This window comes from Diabrotica virgifera, chromosome 6 (assembly GCF_917563875.1).
Source record: "Diabrotica virgifera virgifera chromosome 6, PGI_DIABVI_V3a".
Lineage (NCBI taxonomy): Eukaryota > Metazoa > Arthropoda > Insecta > Coleoptera > Chrysomelidae > Diabrotica > Diabrotica virgifera.
The window spans coordinates 58,977,154-58,992,688 of record NC_065448.1 but is presented as its reverse complement, the minus strand read 5'-3'; the positions used below and the strand labels follow the sequence as shown (position 1 = coordinate 58,992,688).

Sequence of the window (15,535 nt, the reverse complement as noted above, 5' to 3'; positions counted from 1 at the left end):
ACTGAAAACCATATAGCTTTAATTGAAGGAACCGATAGTTTATATTTTGGGTACTTAGCTCTTAGCCAGTCTCGTGTCATAGATATTCTCGAAGGAATATTAGACTACTTACAAAGCCATAATATAGATCTAAGCAAATTAAGTGTTATGGAATGTGATGGTACAAACGTCAATACGGGCTGAAAGGTGGAATGATTCGAATTATAGAATGGAGAGTAAATAAACCATTACACAGTGGAGTGTAACCCCGTTGCACGCTAATGAACTTCCCTTGCGATATTTTCTGCAAAAACTAGTTGATCACACAAAAGGTCCCTATTCATATTCTGAGCCGATTGGATCCCTTCTTCCCAATTGCGAAAAAGTGCCTGTTATTAAATTTAAACCCATAGGAGCTGTCCTGGTCTTGCAAATGAATATGATCCAAGATTGGAATATGGTGCCAGGCATCTACGGAAATTAATGCAGGCTTCGAGATATTTTCTGAATACTGTCTCATCAATTATTATCGATAAAGTTATTCAAGACAATGCTTAATTTGAGCACCCGGAAATCGTTCAAATTTGTATATTAACAGATTCACGTCAACGTATTAGAGAGGTTACTGTCAGAAGAATTTTAAAATGTAGGAAGGCTGGTATAAAAATTGAGTTTTCATAGTATCCCAAATCCCTAAATCAATTTCGATGCAGAAGATTACATAGACCTCATAGACTGGATGAATAGTACTGTTAACAGGTCCTCCTCTAATAGAGAATTTGACCGACGAGGAATTGTCGGACACGGAGAAACAAGTTCCAAAGTTTGACAATTTTCCTTGCCATACTCAAGCGGTGGAGAGCTGTGTGAAGATAATTACTGATGCGTGAATAAAAGTGTGGTGAAGAATCTAGAGATGGTTACATCCGAGCTAAGCTTGATGCCAGAAATAATTAGCCGATATTTGAAAGTAAATAAATATATTTCACAGTGCAAAAATAGTAAATAAATATGCATTGCTTACCCCTCTTTTATATTTTTAGTCCTGGGGCCGGTTAAATTTTTTTAGATCATGATGAAAATATTTTAACGAGATAGTAGCATCGATATTAATATTTTAGACACTAGCTCACCCAAAAAATAAAGCAAAAAAAAATAATATTTTTTAGGACCCCGGGGGCCCGGTCACAACTAATTTAATTCGGCCTATGTTTGGTACACAGTATAAGGACTACCATACACAACTTTTTTTTACTAGCCCGTTTAATACCTATTTCCCAAAAAAATTTTTTTGTCCTTTTTCGGCCCGGCCTACTGTACAGGTATGGAAAAACGATTTGATACTAAGAACAGCTCAAGATACATAATAATTTACTGTAGTTATAGCTAACTTTCAGTAATGGGGAAGGCACCTCAAGATGAGAAGAATATGGTATTTTTCCTAGGTATATCATATATCTTATTTAATAGTGATGTTTTCTACCCTCCTTTAATATAGCCTTCCGAATACACAATTACCGTATAAAAATATTTAATACAGGTTTCTTAAACACCCAAACATTCCCAAACGTACTCCTGTAAGTACCATTTTTAAAGTAAAAGTTGGTACCAGAACTAGTAACAAGTGTCACCATAGTCATAAGTCACACTGTCAATCGAAATCAAATCAATAATTATTGACCTCTCGATTGCCGGACTGAAGACGGTGGTTAAAGTAGTTGTTATTTCTAATTCTTTTTCGTTTATTATTTACCAAAAAATTTAAATATTTTTTATGTTAATCCTCATTTCATTTAATTTTTTAAGAAATCATAATATACAGGGTGTCCATAAACTCTACCGACAAGCGAAGACAGGAGATTCCTCAGATAATTTTAAGACATTTTAACCCAATTCACCTAGTCCTAAAATGCTTCCTAAGAGAGTTAGAGCTCTTTGAAGATGGCGTCTTGTAATTAGTTTTTCTTAAGTAACTCTAGAATGCTTCTATTGAGAAAAACAAAAATTGGTACACATATTTATCTTCCAGAGGTGAATCGATTCCTTGCATTGCGAATTTCTAGTACCGGTCATAGGCGCCCGTTTTGTGTAGGGCAACAGTTATTTTTTCGCATAACTTTTTTATCTTTAATTTTTAAGCATTTTGGACTCTGGATTATTAAATTGGGAGGTATTTTACCACTGAAAGGTACTCCTAACTTGATAGGATACACCGTTTTTTAGAAAAATCAATTTAAAATTTTTTTTAATTTCCAAAAAAAAAATTAAAAAAAAAAACTATTTAGAAATCCGAAAACTGGTACGTTTATTTATATTTCAGAGTTGACTCGAATTCATTAATTGCGACTTTCTAGTACGGGTCATATGCGTCCATTGTGGGTAGGTCAACGGTATCGTAGGTATCGTATAATATTTTTGTCTTTAACTTTTAAGCATTTTTGACTCTAGAATATTAAGTTATGAGGTATTCTAGTACTAAAAGTTACTCTGGCTTTAAGTTGGTAAAATACATCGTTTTTTTTTAATTTTTCAATTTTTTTTTTCAAATTCAAAAAATGATACATTTTTAAATCGATTTTTCTAGAAAACCGTGTGTCCTACCGACTTAAAGCAAGAGTACCTTTTAGTATTAGATTACCTTACAATTTAATAATCCAGTGTCAAAATTTGAAGACAAAAAAGTTATATGATAAAATAACCGTTGCCCTACCCAAAATGAACGCCTATGATCGATACTAGAAATTCGCAATGGATGGAATCGATTTATCTCTGGAAGATAAATATACACACGTATTTTTGATTTTCTAAATTGAAGCGTTCTGGAGATATTTAAGAAAAACTAATTAAAAGACGCTATCTTCAACGAGCTCTAGCTCCCTTAGGAAGCATTTTCGGACTAGACGAATTGAGCTAAATTGTCTTAAAATTATCTGAAGGATCCTCTGTCTTAGTTTATCGGTAGAGTTTCTGGACACCCTGTATATCACGTATCACATTCAAAATAACACATTTTAATTATTTCGTAATATATCCGAAAATAACGTAGACATCTTCATCAAATTTGATTAAGAAAAAAAAACTATTCCGTTCCAAAATTGATATGAATTTTATTAAATATCTTCCTTTGTATACATCTTCATACAACCCAGCCGTCAGTTAGGATATTTTTACGACCTCCGCAAGTAAATCTTGTTAAAATTACCACTATAATTCCAGAATTTTATTAAGACAGCTCTTCGGCCCTCATTTAAATATTTAGTTTGTCTGAAAAGAGTTCCCCGGCCTTAAATTAGGTTGTAGAAGTCAGAAATCGTTGAATACTCCACATTGGCGTCACTATACACGAAGCCACCTGTGTTCATAAAAGAAATGTCTACGAAACCGAAACTTGCTCGTAATTGTAGTAGTATTTATGAGGTTGATTTATAAATATATTAAAAATTTTATATGCTTTTTTGTCTTCAATTAGTTACTTTGAAAATTTCATTAATAAATAAACTCAGTGACATTAAAAGTCTTACACCCTGAAGAAGTAATTTCTTGATCTTACATTTTTTGGCAACATAATTACTATATTTAAAACATGCTATGATAACAATATCGATGTTTTACATTTAAGTGGATCAGTACAAAGTTTCGGCTCCATCGCTATTTAAATGGGATTAATTTTTTTTTCGAATCCTGAGAAAAGTAATAAGTATTTTTGAAAAATTCGTTGTTACCGAGGGCCGAAAGTCACTGAAGTCTTCTATAATATTTATTTTAATAAGTTACAGGGGTGAAAAACTAAGAGAAAATGTAGTTTGATTTTTAACTTCAAATAACTCACTCAAAAGAAACATTTTATTTATTCTAAGGGACTTTCGCTCCTCGATAATAATTTAGTCTTTCATTCTGCGTTTAAATTTTTTAAAAATATTTATTAGTTTTTTCAGGTTTCGAAAAAAATGGACACCATGTGCGTTGTGATATTTTCCAAATCAAAAATTCGCTATCTTTGTCATACAACGCACTGAGTCGAATAGAATATGGTGACAAGACAGTAACGATTTTAAATATTTGACATGGCATCGGGAATAGCTTGAGTTGTTGATTAAATAATGTTGAAAGTGCATTTGATAAATAATTGATTTAAGAGGTGAACTTAATAAAAAGTTATTTATTCTTTATTATTTATGGAAGATCCAAGCAGAAAATACACCAGGATATATTCTGCGATACAAGTATGTTATTGTTAAAAATTTTCAAAATTGTAAGCGTTCCATAGTAACAATATATTATTAAAAAATCACTTTATCACTTTTCCTCTTTTCTCGATTGAGTATTAGATTTTGTTGTACAGTATATAAATTATTACAATCACTGAATATAATATATAGTTAGTGAAAAAATTATCATATTAATTAACTGAATTAATAATTTAAGCAATTATACAAGTAACAATTATACAAGAACATTCAAAAGCCATCTCTTTAAAGTTAATGATGACATTGTCAAGTAATGTTTACATATCTATACCAGTGAGAATTTTACTACACGTAATTTGGCGTGTAAAGACAGAAAAATGTAAAGACAGAAAAAGTAGGGATAACCGTAAAATATTTGCGCCTACTTGTTACCAGTGTAAGAAAATGCCTCGAGTTCGAAGACACCAAAGTTACCACCATGTTAGAGATTTTGGCAGAGGTAGAATTTTTGCCTATAGAGATATGGGTTTGTCTTATTAGTATAGTATAGTTGATCCAAAAGATGGCATAACCCAGACATCCAAAGTGAAAGTTATCCTTCAACACCAAATTGTTCTATATGGTCCGCACAATGTCCAGAAAAAAGTCATACCATTTTGAGCGTCGGAGAAATCGGTAAATTCGTAGTTTTTTAAGTTTTTCGCCAATATTTCTAAAACTATGCGGTTTAGCATGAACAACCTTCTTTACAAAATTGTTCTACATTACATTTTAAATAAAAAAGGTCCTATGCATAATCTTTCTAAAATGAATGGTTCCATAGTTACGGAGGTAGTATAGTATGGTGTCGCGAAAAAAGGTCGCCAACAATTGGTCGAGCGAAAAAATGTCGCGCACATTTGAGCGCGTATCAAAAGGTCGCCGGCGAAAAAACAGCGCCGACGAAATAAGGTCGCGTGCAATTGATCGCGCGAAAAAAGATCGCGTCATGTTTTACATTATTAAAACCATTCAATTGGTTTTCAAAAAGGTTCTAAAGATATTCTATTTGCAAACTTTAACTTTATGCATTATGAGCCGATTAGTCTTGGAATTCCATCTAATTACTTTTTAATATATTTTGGATGTATAAGAAGATGGGAAAAATAACGTATATCTAAATACTTTTTAATGTATTTTGGATGTGTAGGAAGATGGGAAATATAGGAGAATGGGAAATTATTTCATATGGTATTTTCAGGTTATTCAAGTGAATATACTTGAAAATTGAACAATTTTTAACATGAAGAAAGTATTTTTTTTGTTCTACGTGAATAATTTTAATATATGGATCTAAATTCAGAAAGGTACTTTCCTTCACACTTTTTACAGGCTTAGGACTGTCAGCAAAAAACTGGCGTGTTTAAAAGTGTTTGCTCTTCCTAATCGGATATCGTTAAAAATGTACAGTAATAATAGTTCTATTTACAGTATATATTACATACAAACGAATACCAGGTACCAGTTTACCTATTTTTGGTATTTTCAGAGACCGGTAATTAGCATAATTGGTTCTTAGTAGAAAGTCGTTATGCAGATTAGTGAAGAATAAGTAGTTTAGATAAGGGCACCTTATTGTGTAGGTATTTATTAGGAATTCCATGAAGTCATTACGATAAGACATTATTGGAAATGCTAAAATAAATATTGTACAAAAGTTCTTTGTCTAATTGTGCGTTATTCACTAATGTGGTAATTATTATTCCATATTCGTGAAACGTACTTTTATTACTTTTTAATGTATTTTGGATGTATAAGAAGATGGGAAAAATATCGTATATCTCATTATTCATTAGCTTGTCGATTTGTCAAGATGGTCTTAACTTACGTAAAGAGTCAAAAAGGTGCCAATATGTTGGTGTATAATGGATATATCCATAGAAAGGAAAAAACGATTGATCAAAAGACAATTTGGAAGTGCGCTCAGTACAATAAGCATAAATGTACCGGGAGAGTTCACACAGTGGGAGATGAAGTAGTGAAAAGTACAAGTCACAACCACGTTGCCGATGCGTCAATATTAGAAGCAAAAAAGGCTTGTAACAGAATGAAAGAACTGGCTCATCAAGTTGAACTAACAACACAAGGAATCATAGCTACCGTTTCACAAGAAGTGTCTGTGGGTGCAACTGGGCAGCTACCTTCTATTTCATCCCTAAAGCGAACTATTCAGAACACACGCCAAAGAGTGGAAGCTATTCCGGCAAATCCAAGAAGCTTAACAGAGCTTATTATTCCGGAAGAATACACCAGAAACAATAACGGCGAACCGTTTCTTTTATTTGACAGTGGTCCAAACGAACAGAGAATTTTAATATTTTCCACTGAAAGAAATTTAACTTTGATGGCGAGCTGTGAACACTGGTATGCCGATGGAATATTCACATGTACTCCTCTATTGTTTGGTCAGCTGTATACAATACATGGCGTACAGTATAGCAACGTTATTCCAACTGTTTTTGCTCTACTTCCTAATAAAACTCAGGCAACATACACTCGACTCTTCCATGAATTAAAAACGTTACGACCAGGTTTACGTCCTACAACAATAATGGTGGATTATGAAAAAGCAGCAATTAATGCTTTACAACAAGAGTTTCCTGAAGTCAGAATCCGTGGATGTTTCTTTCATTTCACACAATGTTTGTGGAGAAACATGCAAGGTACAGGACTGCAACAAGTTTATACAGAAGACGCGAATTTTGCTCTAAATCTGCGACAATTGGCAGCCCTAGCCTTTGTACCTGAAGTAGATGTTGTTGCAACATTCGGAGAGCTACTGGACAGCGAGTTTTACACTCAAAATGAAAATTTACTAACACCTTTAATAAACTACTTTGAGGATGTATGGATAGGCAGATTGGATCGACGACAACAAAGAAGACCGCCAATGTTTCCAAGGAATCTTTGGAATTGCTTCGAATTTATAGAGAAAGATCTACCGCGTACTAATAATGCTGTCGAAGGTTGGCACAACAGCTTCTCCTCGATATTAAATGCAGCACACCCAAATCTATGGAAGTTTATTACGGGGCTAAAGAAAGAAGAGAGTTTAAATCGATTAAAAGTGGAGCAATACATAGCTGGAAACCAACAACCTCAAAAAAAAATTTATAAAGATACAGCGCGGCGAATAAAAACGATTTGTTTGCAATACGGGAACCGGCCAAATCTAGAATATTTAAGAGGAATTGCCCAAAATTTTCAACTGCAAGTATAAAAAACTAAAAAACAATTTAAAAAAAATTAAAAAAAAAACAAAAAAAATTAAAAAAACACAAAAAAATAAAAATAAAAAAAAAAATAAAAATTAGAAAAAAATAAAAAAATTAAAATTAAAAAAACTTTTAAACACGCCAGTTACTAACTGCCAGTCCTAAGCCTGGATAAAGTGTGAAGGAAAGTTAAAGTATGCAAATCTGTTATTAATATAAATGTATTCTTTAACTATGATATCTTCAATAAGTACTCACCAGTGACAATGTATTAATGAAATTGTGCCTGTTATATAATTTTTAACCACAATATCATTATTTTATTTGGGAAATTTTATTTTAATAAAGATGGTAGCCCTTAACCTACCCTATCTATATGTAGTATATACCCTGTAAAATATATTAAGCTTATATTAAAACTTACTCTTAAATAACCAAGGGTAAATTTTGCGACACTGCCAAGTCGTGAAATAATACCTCTAGGTACTTTCCCTACAACATTTACAGTTAAAATTACCTTAATTCGACCATTAAATTGGTCGAACATTTTACATGATCAATTTCAAATAGGATTATTTACTTCCAATTATTTTCCTATTATTTAAAGTGGAAAATAAAACTAAAGTCATTTAGAAGTCAATATTGGGTTGACGAAATATTTTTTACCAATAGGTTAAAATGACTAATAAGAAAATATTTAACTGTTTGGGTCATTATTTAACAGCAATCCTTTAGTTCTATTGCATCATCTAAATCTGACCTAAGCCTGGATTAAGTGTGAAGGAAAGTTAAAGTATGCAAATGAAAACATATTTTCTGACGCGATCTTTTTTCGCGCGATCAATTGCACGCGACCTTATTTCGTCGGCGCTGTTTTTTCGCCGGCGACCTTTTGATACGCGCTCAAATGTGCGCGACATTTTTTCGCTCGACCAATTGTTGGCGACCTTTTTTCGTAGATCCGTATAGTATAACTGCTCCAAAAAAAGGCCTAACCCAGACATCCAAAGTAAAAGTTTTTCTTCAACACCAAATTGTTCTATATGGTCCACATATTGTTCAGTAAAAAGTTACACCATTTTGAGCGTCCGGTTTGGGGGGGAGATGGGGGAGAATTCGGTAAATTAGTAGTTTTTTTAGGTTTTTCGTCAATATTTCTAAAACTATGTTTTAGGGTAAACAATGTTATACACAAAAATGTTCTACATGAAATTTAAAACAAAAAATGTTCTATACATAATTGTTACAAAATCAACGGTTCCAGAGTTACGGAGGGTGAAAAGTCGAGGTTTTCGATACTTTTTATATTTTTTGGGCAATATTTATGATATAACTATACCAAAAACCCAGACATCCAAAGTGAAAGTTATCCTTCAACACCAAATTGTTCTATATGGTCCACATAACGTTCAGAAAAAGTCACACCATTTTGAGTGTCGGGTTTGGGGGGGAGAAATCGGTAAATATAAAAAGTATCGAAAACTTCCACTTTTCACCCTCCGTAACACTGGAACCGTTGATTTTATAACAATTATGTATAGAACCTTTTTTGTTTTAAATTTTATGTAGAACATTTTTCTATAGAACATTTCTTACGCTAAAGTATAGTTTTAGAAATATTGACGAAAAACTTAAAAAAAACTACTAATTTACCGACCTCTCCCCCATCTCCCCCCCAAACCGGACGCTCAAAATGGTGTAACTTTTTACTGCACAATATGTGGACCATATAGAACAATTTGGTGTTGAAGAAAAACTTTTACTTTGGATGTCTGGGTTAGGCCTTTCTTTGGACCAATTATACTATACTACCTCCGCAACTTTGGAACCGTTCATTTTATAAGGGTTAAGCATAGGACCTTTTTTATTTCAAATTTAATGTAGAACAATTTTGTGTAGAAGTTTGTTCATGCTAAACAGCTTAGTTTTAGAAATATTGACGAAAAACGTAAAAAACTACGAATTTGCAGATTTCTCCGCCCCCCCCCCCAAACCCGACGCTCAAAATGGTGTGACTTTTTTCTGAACATTATGTGGACCATATAGAACATTTTGGTGTTGGAGGATAACTTTCACTTTGGATGTCTGGGTTTGGGTTTAACTATACCATACTATATCGAGAAATTGTCTGTCGTGTTAATTGTACGGCAATGACAATTATGCGTGTGTATTGTGTGTGGACGGGAGAGGAACACGAATAAGACTAACTGGTCAAAAGAGGGCTACCATAGAGTGTCAAGATAGGCGCTTTAGGCTACTGGCTCTGTGAGACCGTCTTGCTACTACGCGTTAAATCGCTGACCAATGGTTTGGAGTAGAAGATAGATCTATTACGATGCGTACACTATACCGTCGCATTCGAGCCTTTGGACTAGTTTCATTCCACCCATAGTGCTTCCTTTGACTTCGGACCACCGTAATCAGGCCCGACCAATGGGGCAGGGGGGGCAAAATCCCCGGGGCCCGGGGCCCAAGGGGGCCCGGGCCCGGCCGTTAGCAAATTTAAAAAAATTCCTTTTATTAAAATATTTTACAACATATTGAATTTGCTTGCGGTTTTAATTATGAGATTATTATTTTTTTTTTTTGGATGTTGAGAGTAGTAATATAGAGAGCCTAATTGATGATTTAAGTGCCTTAAGAAATAACTGGGACAAGATATTTTCTGAATGCAAACATGTTGCAAATGCTTATGGTATCGAACCGGAACTCTCCACTTCCCGTGCGAGAAAGAGGAAGACTTTTCACGATCAAACAGCTACAGAAGATGTAATGTTAAATTTATTCCCGGAAGAACGCTTCAAAACAGAAGTTTTTTACACAATAATTGATGTTTTGGTGGCCAACCTGAAAACGAGGTTCACAGCACTGAGAGAAATCGTAATCGTAGGCCGACGTTCACAGCACTAGAAAAGTTATGTTGTAACTAACAGTTCTATTGTAAATAATTAAAAACAAAGTTTAATTGTTAAAACCGTTTTAATTTTCTTCCTTCCTGTGTCAATAGCATGAGTGTTCACTATTACATATCCCAGTTTATGAGTTATCAGTTTTTTGGGAATTTTCGTTCAACTGGGTTTGGGGGGGGGGGCCGGCCGGGTCTCATCCCCGGGGCCCGGCCTGGCTCTGGGCGGCCCTGACCGTAATCATTATTTGAAGTGGAGCAGAGAACAGCAGCATTGGGTGGCAGAACGACATGATGTAGCTTTTAACGATAAATCGCGATTTTGTTAAGGAATGCATGAAGGTCGTAGGATGGCAAGACGCCGCCGTGGAGAGTGACGATATATCGAGTTTGCTGTTCAGGGACATGTACAGAGTTTGCTTTTGAGAGGTTTGGGGGCCTATTGTCTGTGGTAACCGATCACAACTTGTATTTATTTGAGGCAGTATGACAGCTGCACGTTATGTTGATGACTATTTACAATCAACTTTATTGCCTTATCTTGACGGCCGTCGACACGTCCTTTTTCAGCAAAATAACCCGCTCCTCAGCTACTCGTATTCCTCGTTGAACTATGAACTTTCTCCAAGAAACTGGCGTTAATGCTTTGCCGTAGCCATCTCGTTCACTAGATTGAAATCCTATCGAATGTGTGTGGAATATGATGTGAAGAAGACCGTCCACTTTGCACTACCCTTTACAGAATCTGGCACAGTTAATTCATGAAGTTGAAAATGCTTGAAACGGGGCCCACAGTCGACAAGCAGACATCGATCATCTCATTTTGTCAATGCTCAGACGTTTACAGTACTGTATTTAGCTACGGGTTCGCCAAATATATAATTAATTTTTGATTTTATTAACAAAAGGTCTTGCCAACGTTATCGTTCCATGCTTGATGTAAACCTACCATATTGCCAAAAAATTAACTTCAAGAAATTATTCCTTCTCGGTATAACACTTCTAATGTCACTGAGTATATTTATCGTATGACTTTATAATTTAAATTTATATTTAAAAAGTCCTCGCGATGTCGTACCGTATATTTTGCAGCACCACAGTCGCACATGGGAGATGGTAGCTTTCCGCATTTATTTAGCAATGGTGTGTACGGACCTCATTTAAACGTATTAATGTTTGCCTTGAATATTCTCAGATATATCTTGGACATATATGATGAGTGAGTGATATGAATGTACATTAAATGAACTATTCAGAGCAGTCTATTCAATCTCCAACGTCCGAATGGCTATGTTGATCGTCTACCTCCATCGCTGATATGGCACTTGAACAAGAAGAAAAAGAAGATGTGTTTCTTGATACCTAAAGGCAGGTGATTTTTTATGATACATGGTAGGTTCTGTACTTATGGAGATTGTTTTGAAACCATTTAGTCTGACTGGAAGTAACAATATTGGCCTTTTTATCGGATGGACAATAATTGACAGCAGTTAAATGTTGGTAAGGAGTCTCAGAGGGACTGCTGATATCTATATAGCAATAAAATTCTGAGAAATACTCACTGGTACCTAAAATGAGTCAGGGGCTTGAGAAATCAAACTCAGCTCTGCCAACGGATCCTACTCGAAAGTGCCAATAAATCGAAAATGCAGTGAATGATGGAAATTTCTGAACAAGATCAAGAATAACGAAACACGGAACGACAAGCTACAATTAATACCAACAGATAAATGGGTCCAACATTATAAGGAATTATTAACTGAACAAAGGCCCGAATACTCACAACCAACAGAGACGGAAATACAAATTGTAGGGGAAGAAATAAATATAAACAGCGTAGCAGTTAAAAATGTAATTAAACAACTAAAAAATGGAAGATCTCCGGGTCCAGGTGGGATCAATGCCGAGCTACTGAAAAATAGAACTGAAAAACTTTTCGAATCTCTGGCACATGTAATTTATAAAGTACATCAATGGCGAAAATAATAATAATAATAATAATAATAATTTATTCAACCACTTAGTTATTATACAATATACATATAACAGACCTAATTAATATACTTATACTGACTGATTCATCCGGAGGCAGACCTAGACACAAGGCATCACAAGAATCTACAGGTCGAGCAATTCTCGTAAATTTCACGATTGCGAGCCACGCTTCACGCAACCGTGTTTGCGTACTTGTGTTTCGAGTTGCGTGGTCGTGCGGAGTTATATTTACCAAATTTAAATATAATCGTTTCTACTGATTCATAATAATATGAAGGTATACTATTCTCAATATGGCTACTGGGTGTAAAAGATAAATCTTATTCTATCTGTTCTTCATGAGTTTTAGATAATTTTAGTTGTATTTCTTTGTAATTTTGTGTTGTACAAAGATTAATTTAACATCTTCTCTGGAAGTATTAATTTAGAAAGATAATATGCTTCATTGGTGTTGTGTTTTGAAGTGTGAAATGCAAAGTAATTGTAAAGTCAAGATAAAGTTCACTTTTAAACTGAACTAAATAAGGTATCTGAGAGACAACAATGGTTAAATGCAATACAATGTACAGGTTTTACTAGCGAAATGAAAATTTTCCTGTCCTGTCTGCTGTAATCATTTTATATCTGGTAAGTTACAATTACAACAGTAACGATTTTTGAAGATGTTAACATTTTAATCTTATAGGAAAATAGGAAAACCAGCCGACTTAATCGATAATAACAATCTCCAGATTCCTTCAATAAATATGGGCTATAAACACAATGAAATAAGTTCCCCAAAATCTAAAATGGAGTGGTATCAAAGGAGAATTAAAGGAAAAAATATTCATATTGAAATTATTTATAAGGCACTGGACTGTCTTAAATTCTACAATAATACTAGGTGGGTAAATGATTTTAGACATTTTTCATTAAGAGTAGATTAAGATTAAGTAGATTTTCATTCAGTAGATTTAAGACTTGTTTACACGGGTAGAGTAATGATGCAAGTACTTGATAGAGTAGAGTAACTCTACCTGTAAAAATGCTCAGCACAGTAGAATAGCTGGTAGAGTGTATAGTTGGAGTTAAAGTAGAGTGACTAGCAACCTATGGCAAAGTAACTACTCTATGACCACCACTACTGCCAAAATGTCTACTCGCCTGCACACTCTACCCATGGAACACGCTCAATTATGGCAGAATAGAGTAGGTAGGAGAGTACATGGGGGCGCTGTCATTCTGGCTGGAATTGTGTTTTGTGTAAATAGTGAAAATGAAGTTCACCGAAGATGAAACTTAAAAACTTGTAGAGCTATAATACGGCGAATACCAGTGTTTATGGAATTTAGGTAGTGTATACTACAGAAATAAAAGTTTGCAGCAAGCTGCGGAGGATGAAATCGTCGAAAGAATGGCAAAGGGGGCTTTGGAGTAAACGAGCTTAAGCAAAAAATTAAGAATTTAAGGTGCACTTATAATCAAGAGTGTTTAAAAATACAAAAATCGGTTTCACTATACTAGCATCAGTACTATACTTGTACTCTCCTCATGTGAATGGTATCAAGCCATTTTTGGTTGAGTACTACCGCTACTCTACTCTCCTCAAAACTCTACCCATGTAAACAAGTCTTTAGAAACTGGAAAATGAGGTAGCTAGTAGAGTAGTACTAGAGTAAAATATACTGGTTTAGCAAATTACAATGTTTTAAGTTAATACAGTAGTGATCAACAGGTAGCCAAAACGTGTTCCAAGATTGCCACTGTAATTTTGAATATTTTTTCGAGGTATTTGGCACACGTATTCGTAAAATAATAAAGAATGGCGGTACAGAGCCCAATTTGAAAAATATATTAATATGTGGAAATTACTCTGTAATTATACAATATTTAAAAAACGAGCCTGTACCGCCATTAAGAAGAACAAAAAAATACACTTTCTTCAAATAAACTTTTTTATCCGATGCCTAGATTTTGTGTAATTTTGGAACTACTAATGAAATAAAACATTTTAGTAGTTCCAAAATAACACAAAATCGGATAAAAAAGTTGTATTTGAAGAAAGTGTATTTTTTTGTTCTTCTTAATGGCGGTACAAGCTCGTTTTTTTTATATTGTATTTAATTACAGAGTAATTTCCACATATTAATATATTTTTCAAATTGGGCTCTGTACCGCCATTCTTTATTATATTAAGAATATGTGTGCCAAATATCTCGAAAAAATATTCAAAATTACAGCCACAATCTTGGAACACATTTTCGCTACCTGTTGATCGATACTGTTTCCTCTTAAGATAGTTTTAATAGTTATTTATGATATAAGTATTAAAAGCACAATTTTAAGACGCGCATGTGAAAGTTAACTTGAAAAAATAATTTTATTAATGTTTTGACTTCCACATCAGATGTCATTGTCAAAATACAAAATATTCATTATTATTAGGTTTATTCTAGCAAACAGTTAAACTAGTCAAAAACCGTCAGCAAACAGTTGGTCAGTAAAAGAACATAATACAGTCACCAGTGCGATCCCCTCTACTCGCGCTGGTCCACTATTCGCTGATGGTTTCAAACTGTTTGAAACTGATGCTAGAACAAACCTATTATTATTATGCATATCATTATCTGTAAATAATATTTCTTCTGATTGTTAATTGTAAAGGATAGAAAAATTACCATTTATTTTATTTTTTTTTAGAATCAGCTGAGAGAAGTGGTCTACAAAAAACCAGGAAGGAAACGGAATATGGCTACGAAAGGCAAAAGAAAGGTTTACAAAGCAAATGTGACACATTTTTCTGAAATATTTAGGAATATCAGTAAATTGCATTAAAAAAATGTATGAAAAGATTTTGTTCAATAAAAATGTTTATATTTATCAAGGATGTATTATTTGGTATGGCCACATATCGTCAGTGATGTAATAATACATCCTATCTGTTTTTTTTTCATGAGTTTTGTGAGAGAGACTAAAAACTTGTCTTAGGGTCACCTCCTGTTTTCATATGATATTTTTTGACTTGTTTTGTAGTAAATTAAACTATCTATGAACTACAAAACAAGTCAAAACTTACATATGAACACAGGAGGTGACCTTAAAACATGTTTTTCCATCTCTCATACAAAACTCATGAAAAAACAGATAAGAGGTATTGTCACATCAGCAAGGATGTACAGTGATGAGTGCCCTAATAACCGGCAAAATATGGGCAACATATTTAGTTGTGAGATAAA

At 33.9% G+C, this 15,535-nt stretch overlaps 1 long non-coding RNA gene across 1 annotated transcript; it reads left to right on the top strand.

Moving 5' to 3' along the window:
* The first annotated feature begins 12,447 nt into the window (after positions 1-12,447).
* LOC126887005 (uncharacterized) lies at positions 12,448-15,179 on the top strand. Its single transcript, XR_007698866.1, has 3 exons — positions 12,448-12,947; positions 13,006-13,203; positions 15,000-15,179. It is a non-coding gene; the product is annotated as an uncharacterized LOC126887005 (long non-coding RNA).
* The last annotated feature ends 356 nt before the right edge of the window (positions 15,180-15,535 follow it).